This window comes from Salvelinus sp. IW2-2015, linkage group LG14, assembly GCF_002910315.2.
Source record: "Salvelinus sp. IW2-2015 linkage group LG14, ASM291031v2, whole genome shotgun sequence".
NCBI classification, from domain to species: Eukaryota; Metazoa; Chordata; class Actinopteri; order Salmoniformes; family Salmonidae; genus Salvelinus; species Salvelinus sp. IW2-2015.
This window is the reverse complement of record NC_036854.1, coordinates 51,212,760-51,233,811: the sequence shown is the minus strand read 5'-3', so window position 1 is coordinate 51,233,811 and position 21,052 is coordinate 51,212,760. Positions and strand designations below refer to the sequence as shown.

General features: G+C 43.0%; 1 pseudogene; it reads left to right on the top strand.

Annotated features, from left to right (window-relative positions):
- Window positions 1-16,838, top strand: part of LOC111973575 (MAM and LDL-receptor class A domain-containing protein 1-like) — a 41,232-nt pseudogene extending 24,394 nt beyond the window's left edge.
- Window positions 16,839-21,052: the final 4,214 nt, after the last annotated feature.

The following is a 21,052-nucleotide window of genomic DNA, read 5'->3' as shown; positions in this document are numbered from 1 at the left end:
ATACACCAGAAACTCTAGATGGCATTGACTCCTTGTATGACATAGTCCGTGATGTGTTAAATAGGGAATTGAATGACTGTGTCAAGCAGAATAAATAGGCACAAAAGTGGGTAAACCATTCTGGAATAAGGAACTACAGTCCCTTCGGAAAGTGTTCATACCCCTTGACTTATGGCACATTTAGTTGATTTACAGACTTAATTCAAAGTGTATTAATTTGAAGCAATTTACACAGGTGAGGTTTCTAAAGTGTAAAGAAAATAAAAAGCTGAAGGAAGAGTTAATAAATGTATAGTGAGTGTCCAGTTTTCCGTTAGTTAGGGAAAAAAATATAAACTCAACATGCAACATTTTCAAAGATTTTACTGAGTTACAGTTCCTATATGGAAATCAGTCAATTGAAGTACTGTATATTCATTAGGCCCTAATCTATGAATTTCAAATTACTGGGAATACTGATGTGCATCTGTTGGTCAAAGATACAGTACCTTAAAAAAAGGTAGGGMAATGGATCAGAAAACGAGTCAGCATCTGGTGTGACTATCATTTGCCACATGCAGCGCGACACATATCCTTTGCATAGAGTTGATCAGGCTGTTGATTGTGGCCTGTGGAATGTTGTCCCACTCCTCTTCAATGGCTGTGTGAAGTTGCTGGATATTGGCGGGAACTGAAGCATGCTGTTGTACATGTTGATCCAGAGCATCCCAAATYTGCTCACTGGTGACATATCTCAAATCAAATTAGATTTTATTGGTCACATACACATGTTTAGCAAATGTTATTGCGGGTGTATCGAAATGCTTGTGTTTCTAGCTCCAACAGTGCAGTAATATCTAAGAAGTAATATCTAACAATTTCACAACAATAGACACAATACACACACATCTAAAGTAAAGGAATGGAATTAGGAATATATAAATATMTGAACGAGCAATGTCGGAGCGGCATAGACTAAAATACAGTAGAATAGAATACAMTATATACATATGASATGAGTAATGCAAAATATGTAAACATTATTAAAGTGACTAGTATTCCATTATTAAAGTCYATGTATATAGGCAGCATCCTCTAAGGTGCTAGTGATGGCTATTTAACAGTCTGATGGCCTTCAGATAGAAGCTGTTTGTCAGTCTCTCGGTCCCAGCTTTGATGCACCTGTACTGACCTCGCCTTCTGGATGATAGCGGGGTGAAAAGGCAGTGGCTCAGGTGGTTGTTGTCCTTGATGATCTTTTTGGCCTTGCTGTGACATCGGGTGCTGTAGGTGTCCTGGGGMGGCAGGTAGTCCCCCCCACCCCRGTGATGCGTTGGGCAGACCGCACCACCATCTGGAGAGCCRTGCTGTAGSGGGCGGTGCAGTTGCCATACCAGGCGGTGATACAGCCTGACAGGATGCTCTCAATTGTGCATCTGTAAAAGTTTGTGAGGGTTTTAGGTGCCAAGCCAAGTGTCTTCAGCCTCCTGAGGTTGACGAGGCGTTGTTGTGCCTTCATCACCACGCTGTCTGTGTGGGTGGACCATTTCAGTTTGTCAGTGATGTGTACGCCGAGGAACATCCACCTTCTCCACTGCGGCCCCTTCGTTGTGGATCCCTCTGCTGTTTCCTGAGAGGTTATTTTCCTGGAACCACACTCCCAGGCACTCACCTCCCTGTAGGCTGTCTTGTCATTGTTGGTAATCAGGCCTACTACTGTTGTGCCATCTGCAAACGTGATGATTGAGTTGGAGGTGTGCGTGGCCACACAGTCATAGGTGAACAGGGAGTACAGGAGGGGGCTGAGCAGGCACCCTTGTGGGGCCCCTGTGTTGAGGATCAGCGAAGTGGAGGTGTTGTTTCCCATCTTCACCACCCAGGGGGCTGCCCGTCAGGAAGTCCAGGACCCAGTTGCACAGGTCGGGATTCAYACCCAGGGACCCAAGCTTAATGATGAGCTTGGAAGGTACTATGGTGTTGAATGCTGAGCTYTAGTCAATGAACAGCATTCTTACATAGGTTTTCCTCTTGTCTAGATGGGATAGTGCGATGYCGATTGCATCGTCTTTGGGTCTATTGGGGCGGGAAGCAAATTGAAGTGGGTCTAGGTAAAGGTAGAGGTGATATGATACTTGACCAGTCTCTCAAAGCACTTCACGACGACAGAAGTGAGTGCTACGGGGTGATAGTCATTTAGTTCAGTTACCTTTGCTTTCTTGGGTACTGGAACAATGGTGGACATCTTGAAACATGTGGGGACAGCAGGGATAGGGAGAGATTTAATATGTCCGTAAACACTCCAGCCAGCTGGTCTGCACATGCTCTGAGGACGTGGCTAGGGATGCCGTCTGGGCCGGCAGCCTTGCAAGGGTTAAGACGCTTAAATGTCTTACTCACGTCGGCCACYGAGAAGGTGAGCCCACAGTCCGTGGTAGCTGGCCACGTCATTGGCACTCTGTTATCCTCAAAGTGGGCGAAAAAAGTTGTTTAGGAGCTAGAAGCACGGCTGCCCTATTTGACGGCGCCATCTATCTTTTGAATATACATGCCATGGAAGAACTGGGAAATGTTCAGCTTCCAGGAATTGTGTACAGATCCTTGCGACATGGGGCCTTGCAACATGAAGTGTTGGCTGCGGATGAATGGCACGACAATGGGCCTCAGGATCTCGTCACAGTATCTCTGTGCATTTATATTGCCATCGATAAAATGCAATTGTGTTCATTGTCTGTTGCTTATGCCTACCCATACCGTAACCCCACCCCCACCATGGGGCACTCTGTTCACAATGTTGACATCAGCAAACCGTTTGCCAACACGACGCCATACACGCTGTCTGCAATCTGCCCATACAGTTGAAACCACGGTTCATCCTTGAAGAGCACACTTCTCCAGRGTTCCAGTGGCCATCGAAGATGAGCATTTGCCCACTGAAGRCTGTTATGACYCCGAACAGCAATCAAGTCAAGACACTGGTGAGGACGACGAGCATGCAGATTAGCATCCCTGAGAGGGTTCTGACAGTTTGTGCAGAAATTCTTTGGTTGTGCAAACCCACAGTTTCATCAGTTGTCCAGATGGTGTAGAAGCCAGATGTGGAGGTCCTAGGATGGCGTGGTTACACATGGTCTGCGGTTGTGAGGCCGGTTGGACTTATGGTAGAAAAATGTACATTAAATTCTCTGGCCGCAGCTCTGGTGGACATTCCTGCAGTCAGCATGCCAGTTGCACGCTCCCTCAAAACGTGAGACATCTGTAGCATTGTGTTGCATGACAAAACGGCACATTTTAGAGTGGCCTTTTATTGCCACTCTAACATGGTTGCCATGTTCTCAGAATAMAAAATATTAATGCTCTAGACACTTCTCATGGGACGTTGCAAGAACATTCATGTGTCCAGTTTTCTGAGTGTTAATTAAGAGAATATTCCATCAATGTCCCACCAAGCATACACAGAACATGGTTGCCATGTTCTCAGAATGTAAGATTTCTCCAAATCTATCCTCCAAAAATGTACCCTAAAATCCCATTGAACTATAGAGGGATTAGTATCATTAGCACTGCATGTAAATTGTATTCCTCCGTTCTAAATAACAGCCTATCACACTATCTAGAACTGTGTGGTCAGCTTGCAGATGAACAGAGTTGTTCGAGCTAGAATTCAAGAGAGAACCAACTTTTGCCTGTTTTAGTTCTTTTCAGAAGGCTTTCGTTTGGGTGAATAGAGACCTACTTGATTTTAGACTAATTATAATGGGAATTGATGGAAGATTCTTCAAAGCTCTTTATCGGGCTCCAGTTCAGGTCAATGACCTCAGGACTGTCTGGTTTCCAACCCCTTACGGTGTAAAGCAGCGAGACGTACTGTCTCCTACTTTTTTTTTTACAATATATGTTAACAATATAAACAATATATGTTAACAACCCCATTATTCTACACTTGGCTCTATAAATACCTTGGTTTCACTCTAGATAAACACATGACCGTTGAAGATGGCATTAGATCACTGGCAGATTCTGCAGGTAGAGCCTTGGGGTCAGTGTTAAACAAAATGAACAAATGTAAGGATCTCGTTTACTGTACTTATTCTTATTCGTGTGGTAGAGAATTCGTATCTATTTTTTGTGAAACTGATGTGCAGTATATATTCAGGAACAAATGACTGTGTGGTATTAACCAAATCAAGGACACGCTTTTTTTTGATCCACAAGAKAAAAATGGGCAGSTGATATATGGTTWAAACCTAAACTTAGAACGTACACTCTAATCAAAGAGAACTACACCTCTGAACCCTGAATCTAATAAAAAGCCAAAAGTCAGTTTGTACAGCACGACTCAGATCTGGAACCCTCCCTCTAGCTATAAAGAGTACCTGAAGAGGAGAGAATTTGCCTACTGTATGATCTTAGGGAAATCGAAAACAAAATCCATAGTGCTTTATTGSCCTCTGTATGACAATTTGTTCTTCTTCTTAACATTTTTTTTGTGCCAACCCTGAGGTATTTTAGTTACGGGACGAGCATAGGCTTGAATTTCGTTTCAGACAGGGCGTGTATGAGATCGCTCAGTTTCTTCACAATGCCTGGATAAGAAGGAAAAACAAACTGTTTGTGTAGTGTGGCTAGATGGTAGCTGTACTTTCCGTGATAATTGTATATGCGTATAATAATGTTTTTTTGTTTTAGTTTTTTTTCCCAATTTCGTGGTATCCAATTGGTAGGAGTTACAGTCTTGTCTCATCGCTGCAACTCCCGTACGGACTACGGGAGAGGCGAAGGTCGAGAGCCATGCGTCCTCGAAACACAACCCAACCAAGCCGCACTGCTTCTTGACACAATGCACATCCAACCCGGAAGCCAGCCGCACCAATGTGTCGGAGGAAACACCGTACACCTGGCAACCTGTTCCTGCACTGCGCACGGCCCGCCACAGGAGTCGCTAGTGCGCGATGAGACAAGGATATCCCTGCCGGCCAAAGCTTTATGGCTATGCTTGCTACTTAGTTGGTTTTATATTTTTTGATTGGATCTATCTTGTCTTGTGTGAATGTTTCTGTTATATGTTTACTATATATCTTTATCTTATTGGACTTGTCACACCAGAATTTCTCTTTGGGGAAAATAAAAATGAAGGTGGTCCACAGCGCCAAGGGGAACATCTGTCTGGATGACATCACTTTCTCGCCAGGCTGCCTGCTCTCGTCTACTTCAGAAGCACTGGAGACCCCCCGTCCCCATCAGGCATGTCATGATGTCACTCAGGGTGCATCTCAATAGTCTTAAGTTGTCTCCTTGTTTTCTCTCCTTCATTATAGTCTGAAAACACTGGGAACTGACTTTTGATTGTCTTCCGAAGAGAGAACTTTGGAAGACTATTGGGACTAAGTGTGTCCCAAGTGACACCCTACTTTGTAGGGAATAGGGTGTTGTTTGAGATGCAACCTCAACCTCAGTCATGTTATTTCCGTGCATAAATGACTGAGTTAACTTAAAGCATTATCAGTCAGCGTATAAAGAATCGCTTGTTCTCCTTTCAGACYARGTTTCCTCTGCATTCTTCCTGTTCTTTACGAGCCGACCTTTGAGAGACGCAAGAAAGAGACAACAACAAGTACTGATTTAGTACCATTGTCACGCGGTGRATAGCAGCTATAATTGCCCTGTCCAATTTATAGCTCCACTGTTGTATTGGGTGCCGAAAAGGAGGGGAGGAGAGGGAGAGAAGAGGGGCGTTTTGAGGGGATGGGGAAAGCTTTGTGTGTGTGTGTGTGGCCTCTTTAAAAGGACCCCCAGTCATCTGCTGGGCTGAGCTGTAGAGGCCTTGTAGATAATGGTCCTGTTGTGTGCCTCTCGTTCTCAGCCACGAATGTGTATGAGAATGCTACTGTACATTGCATTGCTTTAACGGGGTCTCAGCTAAGTGGGAGTCAGTGGGAGTCCGTGGGGAGTCACTGTGAATATGAGGATGTTGGTAATGATARGTTCATATCTAGCTAACAATATGAGATCGGACTCTCCCGCTGTGCAGAGCTTGCTCTCGCTTCTGACCGTTGTTGTTTGCGTTTGATGAAGTGTTACGCTTGTTTCCTGATTATCAGGAACACAAACATTGTGCAGAGGAGCAGTGACTCACAAACATTGTGTGTTATGACATCACCTAAAGCCTTGAGAAGTTTCTGGGGATCCACCAAGAAAACCAAAGCATTTGTGTGTCATAAATGGAACCATATTCAAAAGTAGTGTACTACCCTACAGGACGGTAGCTTTCCAGGAACAGGGTTGGGCAGCACAGACAAAGGGAATAGGGTGCCATTTGTAATGCAGCCCCATGTCTCGAGACAAAATTACATCTTTAGCGATGACCCCAAAAGGAACTGGCCATGCTCCACCTGTGGGTCCCGACCCATTGTTTAAGAAACCCTGTAATGGAGAGACAGAGACCCATTCCAAAACGGCTRTGACGCCTGGACATAGTTGAGAAAATGGCTCTCATTTCTCTTACAATAAATATAATTTTAGGCCAGACCAATGGCAGTATACTTTAACTCTCTCACTGGACTTTTTATGAGAAATACATACACTGAAAAAAGGTTCTTAAATGGTTCTTCCTCAGCTCTTAAGGTTCCTTGGAGAACTCTTGCCTGATAAAGAACCTTTGACTTAAGTGGGGGGTTTTGACCTGGAATCTACAGTTCTTCAGAATTCTAAAATGATCTTGAAATGTGGTGTTAAATAACCCGAGTGTCGGTGTTAGTAATCAGAGTTGAACCCAAACCACAGCCATCATTACAGTATCACATTTCCCAGCATGCTCTATTGCAAGTCGATTTTGGGGGGAATTGTTTTTTTCAATATCTATGTTTTTGCATGTACATTGACTGATTAATTAATCAACAAATACAAATGAATACACTACCGTTCAAAAGTTTGGGGTCACTTAGAAATGTCCTTGTTTTTGAAAGAAAAGCWATTTTTTTGTCCATTAAAATAACATCAAATTGATCAGACATACAGTGTAGACATTGTTAGTGTTGTAAATGACTATTGTAGCTGGAAACGGCTGATTTAAAAAATAAAAATGGAATAACTACATAGGCGTACAGAGGCCCATTATCAGCAACCATCCGTCCTGTGTTCCAATGGCACGTTGGGTTAGCTAATCCAAGTTTATCATTTTAAAAGGCTAATTGATCATTAGAAAACCCTTTTGCAATTATGTGAGCACAGCTGAAAACTGTTGTCAATAAAACTGGCCTTCTTTAGACTAGTTGAGTATCTGGAGCATTAGCATTTGTGGGTTCGATTACACGCTCAAAGTGGCCAGAAACAAAMAACTTTCTTCTGAAACTTGTCAGTCTATTCTTGTTCTGAGAAATGAAGGCTATTCCATGCAAGAAATTGCCAAGAAACGGAAGATCTCATACAACGCTGTGTACTAGTCCCTTCACAGAACAGCGCAAACTGTATACAAAATCTACACATCAGTGTGTCCACATTTTGAAGTTAGGTTCATGACCCTAAATGAGGAAAAGTCATTTAATTGAATGGATAAAAAGAGAGATTAACTAGTATTTTAGACAACTCAAAAAGTGGAAATGGGTCAAATTGACCCGCAACTAGGCCCTCAAAATAATTTAATTTTAATGACAACATATTCACTTAGGATCTCACTTGGTGAAGACCACAGGACTGAAAATGAATTAACACAACAACCATGTATGTCACCAGCAAACACAGTTATGGGTGGTAAAATTCACTCGGAAATCTAAGCCTAACATTAACAGCCTAACATTTTCCTAACCTGCTACGTTAATTCACCTGACCTGCCACGTTAATTATCCTAACCTGCCACGTTAGTTATCGTAAGCTGCTATGTAAACAAATAATCTGTGACGACAAATCATCAGTATCATCACACTGGTCTTGGAGGGCCAGAAACATTAGTTTTTTTGTTTCTACTTGGATTTTTCTATGGTTCTTCAAAGAAAATAAAAAAAGTTCCCACATGGCGTCTCTCTGAAGAACCTTATTTGGTTCCAACGTGAGCCTTTATTTTTAAGAGTGTACTAGATTATATTCCTTGGTCATTGACAGCACTAGAAAGGGAATGAGGACTGTTAACACTGCATAAACATGTGTAATCAAGTCCGATTAGCACAATGTATTCCAATACCTAATAAAATAAAATGAGATTAACAATTGAGAGGAGGGGAAGAACAAACAGAGAAACACCGATGGTTTGTGTACTTGGGTTAGAAGACGAGGCCGCTCATTACTCCGACATTATTATTCCATTTGGAATGAGTCAAACCCAAGGACGGCAGTCTCACAATCTCCGAGATCAATTCCAAAATAAATCAGAACAACAGTCGTGTTGTTCACCAGGCAAGCAAGGTCAAAGTGGCATATTCTCTCTTCTTCCTTTTTGATCAATTTCTATGATTTAATGAAATGTGGCGGAACTATATTTCTCATTCTTCCTCCCCTCTCCTCTTCCTCGGAAGGAAGTGACAGCATCAGAAAGTATCTCTGGATAAGTGCGTCTGCTAAATGACTAAAATGTCAATGTAAATAAATAAAGTTTACATGTAGAATTCATGCCTTTCATGAGATGTTACTGAATGAATATGTCTGAAATGGCACCCTATTCCTTATAGAGTGTAAAAATGTTCTACCAGGGCTATATGGCACTATGGTGCCATTTGGTATGTACAGTAGCTTATGATGTATAATGATATGTAAAAACCATGTAAAAAGCTATGGAGGACAGGCCTTTTGTTGATGAAGAAAGGGGGATGAAAGACAATCTATTCAGATGAGAGGGAATGGGTCAAAGTCATGTAGGAGAAACAATCAGACAGCAGTGTGAAGGCTGGCGCTTTCCGTGACATTGAGTCATTACTGTAACAGGTCATTACCGTAACATTGTTGCGAGTCGTTACTGTAACAGGTAATGACCATTATTGAGAGTCATTCATGTAACCGGTCATTGTTGAGGCGAGTCTTGACAGCATTTTACTCTAATCTAGGATTTGTTTCACCGACGTGTTGAGTCTGTAATGGCCTTTCTTAAGTTTAATATGAAGTGCAAAGCCATGTGTATCTGTATGTGCCTATGTGTGTCACAGCGCACGTAGGGACGTCCGGCGTCCCCGCTCGGTATTCGGCCATGATTACTACAAGTTTAGATAGCTGACTAGACAACAACAAAAAATGGTTAGCTGGCATGGCTAATTGAGTGACTGTCAGTAACAAGAGAAAAAGAGAGAAACTGCTGAATCACAACACAATTGTGAAATTGCACCTTGTGTATTCTACCTCTCAGCAGTAAATTGAGACTCCGCACAGGGCCGCCTCCGCTTATGCCTGGAGCCGGCCCTGTGCGCACGCTAGTGCTCCGGTGCCTCTTCACCTGAAAATCTCATCATGTAATCATTGTTATACTGTTATGATATTCTGGAATGAAACAAGCAGGAACACAATGCCCCGGAGGACCCTGTAATTATGATGTCACCCCTTTCTTTGTGCTCTTCGTTACCATCACTTCTCATGTGAATATTCAGACTAAAGCCTGAAGCCAGTTTACTGAGTGTGTGTGTTTGTCCGTGTGTGCGTGTGTCTGCGTGTTTGTGTGTGTACGAGCGTGTGTACGCGTGCATGTGTGTATGCCTATGGGTCTACATTCATTTTATGTGAATCCGCTGCTTTAGGCAAGTGAATCAGGAATGGAGCCTGCTTGATGTTTCCACGGCACTGGATGTGGTTGCTCTGTAACGCTCGTCCTCCTCCTCGTCTGAGGATGAGCAAGGATCGGACCAATATGCAGCGTGGTATGTATCCATAGTATATTTATTTGCGAAAGACGAACACGAAGAACACTTGACAAAATACAAAATAACAAAACGATGTGAACAGACCTGTACTTGAGAACATAAAACAAGAACGCACGAACAGGAACGTACACACTAACGAACGACCGAACGAACGAACGAACGAAACAGTCCCGTGTGGCACAAACACTGACACAGGAACAATCACCCACAAACAAACAGTGATAACAGCCTACCTTAATATGGTTCTCAATCAGAGGAAACGTAAAACACCTGCCCCTAATTGAGAACCATATCAGGCTAATACATTGAACCCAACATAGAAACACATAACATAGAATGCCCACCCCATCTCACGCCCTGACCATACTTAACAAAGACAAAACAAAGGAAATAAGGTCAGGAACGTGACATGCTCTGTGAGATGCGGTTACTCTTATGAGTGATGTTGTAAAACACAGCCTACCAAACAATAAAGACAGATTCCACAGATTCTACTACTCCCCAATCCACCAGGTGGCAATGTCCTACGCATAGTGAGTATAGGGATGAAGGGCAGTGGGTCATTACAGTACCTCTGTACGGTGTCCATATTAGGACAGCCTCAGTAAAAAGCGGGGTAGGCACTAGACAGGGTGAAAAGAGTGGTCAGCTCAGCAGCTCTTAGTAAAAAAAAATCGAAATTAGTGCAGGCTCCTAAGCTGTCATATCCCATAATGATCACCATATTAAAGTCCATTAATCCTCGGTTTAATCTGCACTAACATTCAGTCTTTGATACAGAGGGTGGGAGAGATGGAGGATGAGCTGAATATTGGAATAAACTAGTCTTGCTTTGCTGTTATGGTAGAACATATCAGACCTGGGTTCAAAAACGATTTGTATGCCAAGTGGTTTGCGGTTTTGGGACTATTCTGTTTGGTCCATTAAGCCAGGAAAGCTCAATCAAGCACATACGCAGTATTTTAAACGATTCCATACCATTTGAACCCAGGTCTGGAACATACAAGTACATCATCAACTCCTTACGAAGGCAGAAACAAATTTCAACACTTGTAATGACTTGAATGTATGGAAATTGTTGACAGTGTAGCCTATGGACTATCATGGTAGACCAAACTCTTTCTTCGTTACCTCCAGAGGAGAAATGGCTTCCTGCTTTTCCATATCCCGATCCTATAGGGCACTGGTCAGAAGTAGTGCACTATAGAGGGAATAGGGTGCCATTTGGGATGCATCCCATGTCACTTGTGGTGGTCGCAGATTCCTTCTGGTCCTGTGCACCTGAAGAAGGGGAACAAAGGATTAGGGGGGATTTATGGAGGATGTATCCCCCTTTCTTTGCTTTAATTACTGGGACCACCCTTCTTCATCACACCTCATCTCCCTCTCTAATATGCCCAAACCCCAAGTCTGACCCCACTGGAATGCCTGGCTCCTATACAGCCTAAATTCCAGCACCAGCACCAACACCTCCTCTCCTCAGCCCTCTACTCTCCCTCCTTCTGATACAATGCCTAACTGCTCCCTCCTTTTGTTCTCCTAAGACATTGACTTAAAGAGATGCTAATGTATAATTCAGATGGGCTGCTTGCTTTTCGCTTGGCTTACTTTTCATATGCAACGTTAATTATTGTCTTTTTAGGTCTCTTTGCTTGTCTTGTGTCCTGGCTATCTGGTTACGTTCTTAGGAAGGGCTTGCTTGACTAAGTTGTGTGCATTGGGATTTGACCGTTTCTGCTGCATGTGATTCGCCCCCTACATTATGAAGTTGAAATTTGGATCATGCAGAGTTGAGCTCCCTTTTCTTTACTTTCCTGCCATCTTACAGCTGTTTATCTAGCATGTGTGTGGTGTGTGTGATAACTGCTAGGGCTTAAGACCAGAGCCAAACAGAATACACAGGGAATTCGCACAGCTGTTGTTTACGTACTGGATAAGACTTTTAGTTATCTAACTGTCCTTTGTCTGGCCATGCTTATTACCCTAGTCTCCTGGCTGCATGTTGTAGCATGACCCATAACACGATACAGTACTAATGTGTCCCAAATGGCACCCTATTCCCTATGTAGTGCACTACTTTTGACCATGGCAAATAGGGCTCTCGTCAAAAGTAGTACACTATACAGGGAGTAGAGTGCCATTTGGACATAAGCCTTAGTGCTTGGCAGCCTGACCTTACATACCCCCTCACAACTGAGTGGTGCTTCACTCTACTAACGCCTGACCCTTACTCTACTCAATACCCAATACTCTACTCAGCAAACTGGATGCAGTCTATCACAGTGCCATCCGTTTTGTCACCAAAGCCCCTTATACCACCCACCACTGCGACCTGTATGCTCTAGTCGGCTGGCCCTCGCTACATATTTGTCGCCAAACCCACTGGCTCCAGGTCATCTATAAGTCTATGCTAGATAAAGCTCTGCCTTATCTCAGCTCACTGGTCACGATAACAACACCCACCCGTAGCATGCGCTCCAGCAGGTACTGTATATCTCACTGGTCGTCCCTAAAGCCAACACCTGCTTTGGCRGCCTTTCCTTCCAGTTCTCTGCTGCCAATGACTGGAACGAATTGCAAAAATCGCTGAAGCTGGAGACTTATATTTCCCTCACTAACTTTAAACATCCGCTATCTGAGCAGCTAACCGATCGCTGCAGCTGTACATAGCCCACCCAATCTACCTACCTCATCCCCATATTGTTTTAATTTACTTTTCTGCTCTTTTGCACACCAGTACTTCTACTTGCACATCATCATCTGCTAAATTGTAATTATTTCGCTACTATGGCCTATTTATTCCCTTACCTCCTCACGCCATTTGCACACCCTGTATATAGACMTTCTTTTTTTCTATTGTGTTATTGACTGTACGCTTGTTTATTCCATGTGTAACTCTGTGTTGTTGTTTGTGTCGCACTGCTTTGCTTTATCTTGGCCAGSTCGCAGTTGTAAATGAGAACTTGTTCTCAACTAGCTTACCTGGTTAAATAACGGTGACGCATGCCAACATCATGCTAACTACGCAGACCCTGATACTGCTGCTTCCCCTGGCCTTCATGTGCAAGCCATTCAATGTTATATACTAATACACTGAACAAAAATATAAACGCAACATGTAAAGTGTTGGTCCCAAGTATCATGAGCTGAAATAAAAGATCCCAGAAATTTTCCATACGCACAAAAAAATATTATTTCTCTCATTTGGTGCACACATTTGTTTACATCCATGTAACATCCCAAAATCTCTCCTTTGCCATGACAATCCATCCACCTGACAGGTGTGGCATATCAAGAAGTTTATTAAACAGCATGATCATTACACAGGTGCACCTTGTGCTGGGGGACAATAAAAGGCCACTCTAAAATGCCACAGATGTCTCAAGTTTTTAGGGAGTGTGCCATTGGCATGTTGACTGCAGGAATGTCCACCGGAGTTGTTGCCAGATAATTGAATGTTAATTGCTCTACCATAAGCCACCTCCAACGTTGTTTTAGAAAATTTGGCAGTACGTCCAACCGGCCTCACAACCGCAGACCACGTGTAACCACGCCAGCCCAGGACCTCTACATCCTGCTTCTTCACCTGCTGGATCATCAGAGACCAGCCACCCGGACAGCTGATGAAACTGTGGGTTTGCACAACCGAAGAATTTCTGCACAAACTGTCAGAAACCGTCTCAGAGAAGCTCATCTGCGTGCTCGTAGTTCTCATCAGGGTCTTAATCGTAATCGTCTTCAGTGGGCAAATGCTCACCTTCGATGGCCACTGGAACGCTGGAGAAGCGTACTCTTCCCAGATGAATCCCGGTTTCAACTGTACCGTGCAGATGGCAGACAGCGTGTATGGCATTGTGTGGGTGAGCGGTTTGCTGATGTCAACGTTGTGAACAGAGTGACCCATGGTGGTGGTGGGGTTAAGGTATGGGCAGGCATAAGCTATGGACAAAGAGCACAATAACATTTTATTGATGGCAATTTAAATGCACAGAGATACCCTACGAGATCCGTAGGCCCATTGTTGTGCCGTTCATCAGCCGCCATCACCTCATGTTTCAGCATGATAATGCACAGCCAGCCCCGTGTCGCAAGGATCTGTACACACAATTCCTGGAAGCTGAACATGTTCCAGTTCTTCCATGGCCTGCGTCATTTTTTATTATTTAGTTCGATTAATTGATTAATTGTAACTCAGTAGAATCTTTGAAATTGTTGTACGTTGGTGTATTTTTTTGTTCAGTGTAGATTGATCTTGTGTAATGGCCTCTCACTTTATCACTGTCTGTCTGTCTCATGCTTCTATATTGCATTAAAGTGTGTGTGTGTTGTCCCTAAGGCTCGTGTCCTCTTGGTCACCTACAGTGTGAGAATGACCAGTGTTTCCATCCAGACACGTGATTTCATAGACGACTGTGGTGATGGCACTGATGAAAAGGACTGTGGGACTTCCTGCTCCTTCGAGCATGGTCGCTGTGGTTGGAAAAGCACACTTGCCAACGTCTTTGATTAGACGTTGGGCATTGGCTCCATCCATGGCATAAGACCTGCATTTGACCACACTCTGAATAATGATCATGGTAGTGTATTAGTGATTTCTGTGTTATAGTCCAGGCGATATGTTCATATAATCATGAAACTTGCAGTTTGGGGCTCTGAACATCTTGGGGCCAATACATGAAAACCCATATCCCAGAAATTGATGAGATTAGTTTAATCACATAATCCATCAAATAATATTGTACACCATATTTAAATAATATTCTCAGAAAAATTTGATATTTCTTGGCTCAAGTTAGAGTATTGATAAGAAAAATAAGATTAGTTCTATTTATGAATCTTTGTCTGGAATTGAAATTCATAACTACTTTACCGCAGCTTTGATACAGAAATACAATTCAACAGAATAAACACTATGTCCCAAATTACACTCTATTCCCTATACAGTGCATTACACTATACAGGGCATTCGGAAAGCATTCAGACCCCTTCACATTTTAGACATTTTGTTATGTTACAGCCTTATTCTGAAATGGATTAAATGTTTTCCCCCCTCATCAATCTACACACAATACTCCATAATGACAAAGCAAAAACAGGTTTTTAGAAATGTTGGCAAATGTATAAAAAAAAATAAAAAAAGATTCCTTATTTACATAAGTATTCAGACCCTTTGCTATGAGACTCGAAATTGAGTTCAGGTGCATCCTGTTTCCTGTTTGATCATTCTGGAGATGTTTTTCCAACTTGATTGAAGTCCACCTGTTGTAAATTCAATTGATTGGACATGATTTGGAAAGGCGCACACCTGTGTATATAAGGTCCCACAGTTGACAGTGCATGTCAGAACAAAAACCAAGCGATGAGGTCGAAGGAATTGTCCTTAGAGCGCCGAGATAGGATTGTCTTGATGCACAGATCAGGGGAAGGGTACCAAAAAAATGTCTGCAGCAATGAAGGTCCCCAAGAACACAGTGGCCTCTATCAAATGCTTAAATGGAAGAAGTTTGGAACCACCAAGACTCTACCTTGAGCTGGCCGCCTGGCCAAACAGGCATTCGGGGGAGAAGGGCCTTGGTCAGAAAGGTGACCAAGAACCCGATGGTCACTCTGACAGAGCTCCAGATTTCCTCTGTGGAGATGGGAGAACCTTCCAGAAGGACAACAATCTCTGCAGCACTCCACCAATCAAGCCTTTATGGTAGAGTGGCCTGACGGAAGCCACTCCTCAGTAAAAGGCACATGACAGCCCACTTGGAGAAACAATATACTCTGGTTTGAAGAAAACAAGATTGAACTCTTTGGCCCGAAGGCCAAGTGTCAAGTCTGGAGGAAACCTGGCACCATCCCTACGGTGAAGCATGGTGGAGGCAGCATCATGCTGTGGGAATATTTTTCAGCGGCAGGGACTGGGAGACTAGTCAGGATCGAGGGAAAGATGAACAGAACAAAGTACAGAGATCCTTGATGAAAACCTGCTCCAGAGTGCCCAGGACCTCAGACTGGGGTGAAGTTTCACCTTCCAACAGGACTACAACTCTATGCACACAGCCAAGACAACACAGGAGTGGCTTCGGGACAAGTCTCTGAATGTCCTTGAGTGGCCCAGCCAGAGCCCGGACTTGAACCCGATCGAACATCTCTTGAGAGACTGAAAAATAGCTGTGCAGCAACGCTCCCCATCCCACTTGACAGAGCTTGAGAGGATCTGCAGAGAAGACTGAGAGGAACTCCCCAAATACAGGTGTGCCAAGCTTGTAGGGCCATACTCAAGAAGACACAAGGCTGTAATTGCTGCCAAAGGTGCTTCATGTCACTATGGGGTCCTGTGTGTACATTGATGAGGGGGATAAAAATATAAATTTTAGAATAAGGCTGTAATGTAACAATGTTCAAAAGGTCAAGGGGTCTGAATACTTTCCGAATGCACTATATAAGGAGTAGGATAGGATGCCATTCGGGATGCATCTTCTTTGATCTATCGCTTAGACAAGATGTTGAATGACCGTTAATCTGCAGTATCATGAGAAGCTTTTGAATTGACTCAGAGCCACTTATAATAATTATTGGACTCTTCCAGTCTGTAGAAGGGGTTAATTCCAGCAGTTGTAGATCACTGACTCATGTTCAATCCAAAACTTTCTTTTCTTTCTTTGGACGTTTGATCATTGACCCGTGAAACTTTTTCTGTTCCCTCTGAAATGGCACACATCCAGGGGCACCTGTGGCAGTGATTACACCGCCACCCACTGACCCCTCTCCCTCGCACCCCGATGACCTCACTGTAATTTGTCGCCAGCAGCAAGAGCAACCTGAGGAGGCGGGTATCAATCTGCCTCACGCCTCCCTCTCCGTCTGTCTGTCTGTGTCTCTCTTTCTCTCCCAGGTAATTTCATCTATCTGGAGGCCAATACAGTGGGATTGAAAGGTGATACGGCTCACATGAAGAGCTCTGTGTGGAAGGAGTCTCGTGGCACCTGCAACCTCACCTTCTGGTACTACATTTCCCACAAAAGCATCAGGCAATAGGCTTCCTGGTAAAGGTACGGGACATTCATTATTTTAGGTACAGTATGTTGAGGAATGGACATATGGAATAGAGTTGGTCAATTCCATAGCCTGGTCCCAGATCTGTTTGTGCTTTTGCCAACTCTAACATGTTTGGCATGACAATGAGTGATAAGGAGTTGGCATGATAGCACAAACAGACGGACACTCAGGCTAGTAATTCAATTGAATACAGCAGAAAATACAGTAGCTTTGTTTCCACCAAAAGCATTGGTTGTCCACAGGATGTCAGCAAAAAAAGTTAGTAAGTGACGTTTTACTGATGCATAGCCAATTAGGAGTCATTGCTATGGTTACCCTAGACTGTATACAGTGCATTCGGAAAGTATTCAGACCCCTTCACTTTTTCCACATTTTGTTTCGTTACAGCCTTATTCTAAAATGTATTAAATTGTTTTTTCCCCTCATCAATCTACAAACAATACCCCATAATGACAATGCAAAAACAGGTTATGAATTTGTGCAACAACAAAAAAACTAACTGACATCACATTTACATAAGTATTCAGACCCTTTACTCAGTACTTTGTTAAAACCTCTTTGGGCTAGGAAACAGTATTTTCACGTCCGGATGAAAAGCGCGCCCAAAGTAAACTGCCTGCTACTCAGGCCCAGAAGCTAGGATATGCATATTATTAGTAGATCTGGATAGAAAACACTCTGAAGTTTCTAAAACTGTTTGAATAATGTCTGTGAGTATAACAGAACTGATTTGGCAGGCGAAACCCCGAGCACAAACCATCCAGGGATTTTTTTGGGGGGGGTCAATGTGTTTTCCATGGAAAGCCCTTTTTAATAGGAATCTGGTTGCAGTTCCTATGGCTTRCACTAGATATCAACAGTCTTTAGAATTTGGTTGATGTTTTTCTTTTGCGAAATGAAGAAGTAGTCCTGTTCCATGTGTCACCCAGATGGGCTCAAGTCTTTTGTTGCGCGTGACCTGGAACGCACTTCACATTGTTTTTTTCCGGTATTAGAAACAGTTCATTCCGTCTTAAATTTTATCGATTATTTATGTTTTAGGGTACCTAAGGTTGGATTAGGAACGTTGTTTGAAATGTTTGGACCAAGTTTACAGGTAACTTATTAGATACTTTGTAGGCATGTTGGGCGAGTTGAAACCGGTGTATTTCTGAATCAAACGCGCCAAATAAATTGACATTTTTGGGACATAAAGAAGGACATTATCGAACAAAAGGACCATTTGTGATGTTTCTGGGACATTTTGGAGTGCCAACAGAAGAAGATCTTCAAAGGTATGGCATTAATTATATCGCTATTTCTGACTTTTGTCGCGCACCTGCCTGGTTGAAATCTGATTTTCATGTGTCTGTATGCGGGGTGCTGTCCTCAGATAATCGCATGGTCTGCTTTCGCCGTAAAGCCTTTTTGAAATCTGACACAGCGGCTGGATTAACATGAAGTTAAGATTTATTTTGATGTATAACACTTGTATGTCTTATGAATTCTTATTATGAGTATTTCTGTTTGTGAAATTGGCGCACTTCAATTTCACTGGATGTTGTCAAATCAATCCCGTTACCGGGATTCGAGCAGGAGTGGTGGTTAAGGGCCTTTGGCAGCGATTACAGCATCAAGTCTTCTTGGGTATGACGCTACAAGCTTGGCTCACCTGTATATGGGGGAGTTTCTCCCATTCTTCTCTGCAGATCCTCTCAAGCTCTGTCAGGTTGGATGGGGAGCGTCGCTGGGGAGAGTTGCTACACAGCTATTTTCAGGTCTCTCCAGAAATGTTCGATCAGGTTCAAGTCCGGGCTCTGGCTGGGCCACTCAATGACATTCAGTGACTTGTCCCGAAGTCACTCCTGTGTTGTTTTGGCTGTGTGCTTAGGGTTGTTGTCCTGTTGGAAGGTGAACCTTCACCCCAGTCTGAGGTCCTGAGCGCTTTGGAGCAGGTTTTCATCAAGGATCTCTCTGTACTTTACTCCGTTCATCTTTCCCTCAATCCTGATTAGTCTCCCAGGGCCTGCCACTGAAGAACATCCCCACAGCATGATGCTGTCACCACCATGCTTCACCGTAGGGATACTACCAGGGTTCCTCCAGACATGACGCTTGGCATTCAAGCCAAAGAGTTCCATCTTGTTTCTCATGGTCTGAGAGTCTTTAGGTGCCTTTTGGCCAAGTCTAAGCGGGCTGTCATGTGTCTTTTACTGAGGCGTGGCTTACGTCTGGCCACTCTACCATAAAGGCCTGATTGGTAGAGTGCTGCATAGATGGTTATCCTTCTGGAAGGTTCTCCCATCTCCACAGAGGAACTCTGTCAGAGTGACCATCGGGTTCTTGGTCACCGTTAGCACTGTTTCGGTTACTACATGAATCCATATGTGTTTCATAGGTTTGATGTCTCCACTATTATTCTACAATGTAGAAAATAGTAAAAATAAAGAAAAACCCTTGAATGAGTAGGTGTGTCCACTTTTGACTGGTACTGTATGTGTGTATATAGAAATAAATATTCTCACAAAAATATATATGGGGGATTGGAAATGATGCAGACAATTGCATTGATGGAAGCTACAATCTACCTGCAAATATTAAAGCTGATTTACCCCCCCCATTAAAAAAAGGCTGTAATGTAACAAAATGTGGAAAAAGGGAAGGGGTTTGAATACTTTCCGAAGCCACTGTTGTTTAAAAAAAAAAGGAATACTTTCACCAAATTGCAAAAATGGATTCTCTGAACATTATCTCACCAAGTTCCCCCCCATTAGGCAAACCATTAACAGTGTTACGTTGCCTATTGTTGAGTAATAAAGATAACCTTTCACATTGAACAGAGTGCTGCTCTTTGTTTATCACATTAGCATAGTTCACACTTTCTAAAGCCTTAGACCCACAAATCTCAAAGAATACACATATTAAAATGGTGAAATGCTAAAGCAGTGAGGTAGTGCTTAAAAACAATTCTACATTAAAATACTTTTAACTTCAAGTGCTAAAGGTATTAACCTACAAGGGCCAGTAGGAGGCACCCTTTCCTCTGGTCGAAAAAATATATATTCCAATTCCCCAGGGCAGTGATTGGGGACATTGCCCTGTGTAGGGTGTCGTCTTTCGGATGGGACATTAAACGGGCGTCCTGACGCTCTGTAGTCACTAAAGATCCCATGGCACTTATCGTAAGAGTAGGGGTGTTAACCCCAGTGTCCTGGCTAAATTCCCAATCTGGCCCTCAACCATCATGGCCACCTAATCATTCCCAGTTTACAATTGGCTCATTCATCCCCCACTCCTCTCCCCTGTAACTATTCCCCAGGTCGTTGCTGTAAATGAGAATGTGTTCTCAGTCAACTTACCTTGTAAAATAAGGGTAACATTTTTGGGGAAAATCATAAAACACAGACACAAAGGCTTAGGTAAAAACGATCTAGATCTAGGCCTATATCATACGATCCTTTGAGTGACTTTGGTTCAGGTCATGTTATGTTTTGAACAAAGGAATCTTGCCTGAGAGCATAATTCTGTCCTGCCCTTTGCAGTAAGTCATGTAATGTCCATGCCTCGAAATCTATAATCCAATAACCATCTATTTAGCTATAATTTCAATGTAGCTAGCTAGTCAATTTAGCATGTGTCCCTATCATTTAACATGGGGTTTGATTAGCTTGCAAATAGATTAGCATTTGCACCATTATTCTCAGTAGCTCACTAGCTAGTTATACATGACAAACTGACAAACATGAAAAGGAGTATAATATCATGCATGGTTTAGCACAACAGAAATCAACATTAACAGCAGAATGCAACTGGCCAGGTCAGCTAGCTAGCTAGCTATACTGTTAACGTTAACAGTATGCAATTGTCTATCAAGCTAGCTACAGTTGAAGTCGGAAGTTTACCTACACTTAGGTTGTAGTCATTAAAACTCATTTTTCAACCACTCCGCAAATGTCTTGTAAACGAACTATAGTTTTGGCAAGTCGGTCAGGACATCTACTTTGTGCATGACACAAGTTATTTTTCGAACAATTGTTGACAGACCGATTATTTTACTTATAATTCACTGTATCACAATTCCAGTGGGTCAGATGTTTGACGTTTTTTACGTTTTAAATGCCTCTCCTGGGAAGTAGTGACCTCTGTCATACTCCCAGTTTTTTGAAACGGGTCACATGTGGATTGTAGCCAAGGCATGTAAGTCAGCGTACAGG